The 5,000-nt window shown below is 36.8% G+C and overlaps 2 pseudogenes; both read right to left on the bottom strand.

The window, feature by feature from the left end:
- LOC137995580 (uncharacterized) overlaps positions 1–5,000 on the bottom strand; it is a 278,479-nt pseudogene that overhangs the window by 201,152 nt on the left and 72,327 nt on the right.
- Positions 655–5,000, bottom strand: part of LOC137994185 (uncharacterized) — a 5,777-nt pseudogene continuing 1,431 nt past the window's right edge.

Below are 5,000 nucleotides of genomic sequence, written 5' to 3'. Positions count from 1 at the left end.
CCTCAGTTCAAAATTTCAATCTCTTAATCATTCATTTTGACATACCCCCAAAAAAGAAAATACCGGTTCGCGTGTTAATAACCATGATCAGATTACCCCTTATCAGCATTTTACTGCTAAGTCAGCAGGACAATAAGACACTTTTCAACCTGTTGTCCTCTTTGAATTTTAATTGTTGCTCGAGAAATTCTCTGAATGATCTCCAGTACCAGATTTAAATCTGCTCTTACGTGCAATAAAAAGTTCCTTTGAAGGGGGTGCCTGCTTTTCAGTAATGATGGGGGCCAGCAAAGTAGGGTCACTTTCATTCAAAGACACTTGTCTGGTAACAATAGCAATACATCAAAGTGTGCTTGAATTGTATTGATCTCGTTATTTGATTGTAAAAATAAAAATGTATATTTGCTTTGCAACTCTTTATGTACATTGTGTCTTCTATAAATAACTTTGTAACCCCTGGGTATCATTTTTTGTTTCAATCTCATTATCAAAATATGATCTCCTCTACCCTTTCATTTGAACCACAGTACTTCAATTCTCAGCCACTACATAACTTATTTAGTCTGAACAGGACAGTTAGAGTCCATACATGATCACGTATTTGAAGTGTCAGTTGAAGATTCTGGCTCTGAACTGCCTGCATTACTAGCATTCTTAAATCTGCTCCTGTGTGCAATAAATAGGAGGTGGCGGTTTGTCAGCAATAGTGGGTGCCAGGAATGCTGGGTCGCTTTCACTTAGGGACACTCGTTGTGTGACAATGTCCACATCTTCGTTTCTGAGGCGAAGGATCTTGGCCATCATGACAGGCATGTAGTCATAAGTTTTCTTCACTTTGACAATTTTTGAATCCCATTCCTTTGTTCTCTGGTTATATTGCCTTGTAACTATTTGCTCTCCAGACTTTGTTGTTGTAGTCTCTTGGTTTAAATGGAAATTCCAGTCAATGGCTGCGAGCTGTTTTCGAGCCTTGTACACTTTGTAACTGCAACAAAGATAATAATTATTATAGCAGTTATTATTTGGTCAGCCTTTACATTAATCTACAGTCACTTCGAAAGGTTTTATTGGATAATGCAGAAACAAGAAAAAAATGAAAATGTTTCAAAGGCAAGAGCAAGCATTTCATAGGTTCCAGTTTCTAGTCATTTGAAATTGCTTTGACTGCAGCACCAAATCATCCCTTTATTGGTTCTGCCAGATACCGAATGACCTCTTAACTTTGAAGCAGTTTCAAGTCTTAACTTCCTTTCATTTTATTGTGTTCCAGTAATTATTTAAACTAGTTCTCTATTCCCTATGGTAAGGCAAAGTGAAAAGCAAAGTAACGGTAGAAATCCTGAAAGGTAACTGTGTTATTTACTGCAGGCTAAAAATGGAGAATATGTGCCACCTGATTTGAATATAGAATGGAAGACATAAATGGAATAATAGCATTGAGTAACAATGTAAACAACAGTAATGACAAACCTGTATGAACATCTTTTGGATGCATGTGCCAGAGAAAGATTGTTAGCACAGTTGATACTTCCGGTATGCCTGGGGCAAACAAATGATAATCAATGACAATAATTTATTGTTAATAGAATATTAATTAAGTAATGAATTTCTTCAACTTGCAAATCCTTAATTATAAGAATAATTTTCCTTTTCTACATGCATTACATGTAGTTCTGACCAGACGAGAATTTGGTCAAAAGTGAATAATTTACTTGCTAATCATCAATCCTACTTTTAAACAAATTTTACATCACATTTCAGTTGTAACACTAAAAAGGAGGAAACTACATTTTGTTTTTATGTCTGATGTCTAATCTGCCTTCAAGACATGTCTAATCGGGTAAAAAATATTGCTTTTTGATAAACGTGTTGTCTGAAAAATGGATAAAAAGACTTGTTTGATGTACTATTATCTTTAATACATTGAAATGACATTTGTCAATGTACGTCAAATACTCTAAGCCTCCCTTTTGGTTACCTGAATCTAACATAAGATTTGAAGCTTGCAAGGAGCTGAGGTTCTAAAATGATCTTCTGAAGCGCTTCAAAGTCCTTATCCCTGCGGTCAAACCATGGAAGGCTATGTTCTTGTAACTCATCATGTTCACAACTACCTCCAACCCAATCATGTTCGTCACACACATGATGCAGAAGTCCAATCCATTTATTCTAAAAAACAAAAGAGACTGTATCAGCCTAGTAAAAATGAGTCGGTAGTTGACAATTTTGCCGCTTCCAGTGGAATATTATTCTGCTGCCTACTCAAAACTCACATTGTGTGGGTTTAGTAATATCAAAAGAAAAACCACACAAGTTTTTGCCTTTGCTGCCTAGTACTTTGGATATCCTGCCTACTACTTCAAAACAGTTCGACTGGGCTGCTATATGTTTGCTATTAAGCAAAAAAATATATATTACAATAACATTTAATTCTAAGGAAGACTGTCACTGCCGACATGTGAAAGAGGTGAAACTGGTATGCAACAGTATGGCTACCTTCATGATTTCAACAGCCTCGTCGTCACTGGTTGTTGCCATGTCCTTGCAGCTGCTTGCACAATGCCAGAAATGCAGGATTATGTCATCTGCCCAATCCTTTATCTTGTCCATGTCTTTTAATTTTCCAACCTACAAGTATCGAGTCAGCAGAGAATAGTTGGTATTTTTCGGTATCTACAATGTAAAAAGTGTTCTGCTAACCATGAAATAACTTTTCCTGTGGTTACACAGTTATTATCTCAAATAATACCAAGATTGCCATAAGAATTGATTGCCTGCTGGAGAAAATATTACCTTTGCCAGGCACTTCCTTATACTCTTTGATTTGTGCCACACATCCAGACTGTGGAACACTCCTTGAAACTCGTCAGCTAAAAAAGAACAAAAACCACAAATTGGGAAAGTGACTAGTGCTATATGTTTCTTTTTAGATTATGGCCTGCAAAAGGATGCCAAACTTGAATAACAGTCTATTTCTTTCAAGAAAAAACTAGTCAATGTAAGGGAAAGCAAGTAACAAACACTTTGCCGAAGGGCATTAGGGCAGCCATGCAGACAGAATCGAGTGACATAGAATGTGCTTGCAAGCCATGAGTTTTTGATGCAAGATTGTGTAGATGAACATAATAAAGTAAGAGTGATAAACTTGGTTGAGTATTGCTTGTTTAATCTTACCAATCAACTTTTTTATCGTTGAAGAGGCATCTGTGACAATTTCAACAACATTCAAGACTCCTTTAAGCCGCTGAAGCGCACTCTGTAATGCCCTTTTCTCCATGTTAAGAGACACCAAATTAACATGACGTTTGTCCTTCACCTCAACCTCCAGGATATAGCCACTGACCAGCTCCATCAAGAAATAACATAAATTCTTAGCTGTATGCCCAGGAGAATCACACTGGCCATCACCACAGACAATCACTTCTTTATTAATAAAATCTTTAAGAATCTGCTCCCTCTGCCAGGACCACCACCCATTAACAACAGGTATCAGGTACAGTCTCTGTACCCGGTAGAATGTGGCAATTTTAAAGAAACTGTTCCCTGATAGCAGGATGGCAGCAGCTGTTTGTAGGTTAATTTACATACGCATCATTTACATCTTTTGATGATGTAAACTTTCCCTGGTGACCAGACGAACACTTCCAGTTGACTATCAAAGTAGGACCAATAGTGTGGTGTTTAATGATTGCTTGATTAGCACAGCCTGGTTGACGGCAATACTTGAAGAGCTCCAAGAACAAATCAAGTGAGCAAATCACTTTGGTATCCTTGGCCAGTGAGACTTCTTCCTTAAGGGTACCCTGCTCCTCTAGCCTACTAAGCTTGGGATATTGTATGGACATAGTGGGAATGTTAGAAACAGAGGGCATGGGTGATGCAGCTGGCGCTGTTGACGGAGAAACAATGGCAGGGTTTTGAGATAAAACAGTACAATCTTGCACTGGCAGCTCAATTGTCAAATCAGCTTCAGTTCTTTCAACAGGATTTGAGGTTGAATCTGTTTCAATTCTAAGCTCGTTGTCATCATCTTGGTCACTCATCTCTTCCTCATCTTCTATGTCAGATCTAGAAGGTCAGATAATTCAAGAATACCTTTTAATTAATGCCAATGTTTCTTTTTGGTTAATTTGTCTTCTGGTATCAATAAAATTAGTAATTGATTGTGTTTCACTATCCTTTGGCCTTTGATTTAGAATCACTCGAGCTGTATTGACTGCCAATATCTTCACCCAAATGTGATGCCCTCCACTGGATCAGATCACACCATACACACTCTTATAACAAGTTCTATTTCGCCTGCATAGTCATAAGATTTATCTCCCGCAAACAACATGTTAACTTATAAACTTACCCAGTGTCATATACTTCAGAACTGTCACTAATTGCACTCTCGCAATCAATAATCTGATCTTCATCTAGATCCTGTAAGGCTTCTTGTACACTGAAAATAACACTCAAAACATAATTAATATTAAACCATTCAGTGATTACAATTATTGTATTACTGGTTTTGTTTGGTACACTTACACTACATTGCAAGCCAATTTGAAAGTAAAAGTTTTGCAATGGATTTATATGTTGTGGTTCAATTTTTTCCTTGGTTTAAATTTTTATTTTGTTTGTTTATGGGTATGATAGTGTATGATAATGAGTTTCAAACAAAGGGAAATAAATTTAAAAACCAAGAAAGAAATTAAAGAATAATAATACTGTACTTTGCTACTGATTCTAAAGTTGTGATGCTCACGTTCCTTCCTTGATTCATTCAATATTACCATTTACTCCTTGACTGTTGAAGTGGGACACACTTGAACTCACATGACACAGTTTCAATACCGTAATAATATTGGTTAGTGAGAATTAACATTCACTAGCATCATGCTGCTCACTAACCTCAGATGCCAATATTGTACAAGACCCAGATAAAGCATTGCTTTTTGAAGTACAGTAGAAAGCTGGTTTAAGTAGAGTAACCTACTGTACCAACAAGGTTTGAA

This window comes from Montipora foliosa, chromosome 3, assembly GCF_036669935.1.
Source record: "Montipora foliosa isolate CH-2021 chromosome 3, ASM3666993v2, whole genome shotgun sequence".
In the NCBI taxonomy this organism is placed as follows: domain Eukaryota; kingdom Metazoa; phylum Cnidaria; class Anthozoa; order Scleractinia; family Acroporidae; genus Montipora; species Montipora foliosa.
This window is presented reverse-complemented; position numbering and strand designations above follow the sequence as displayed.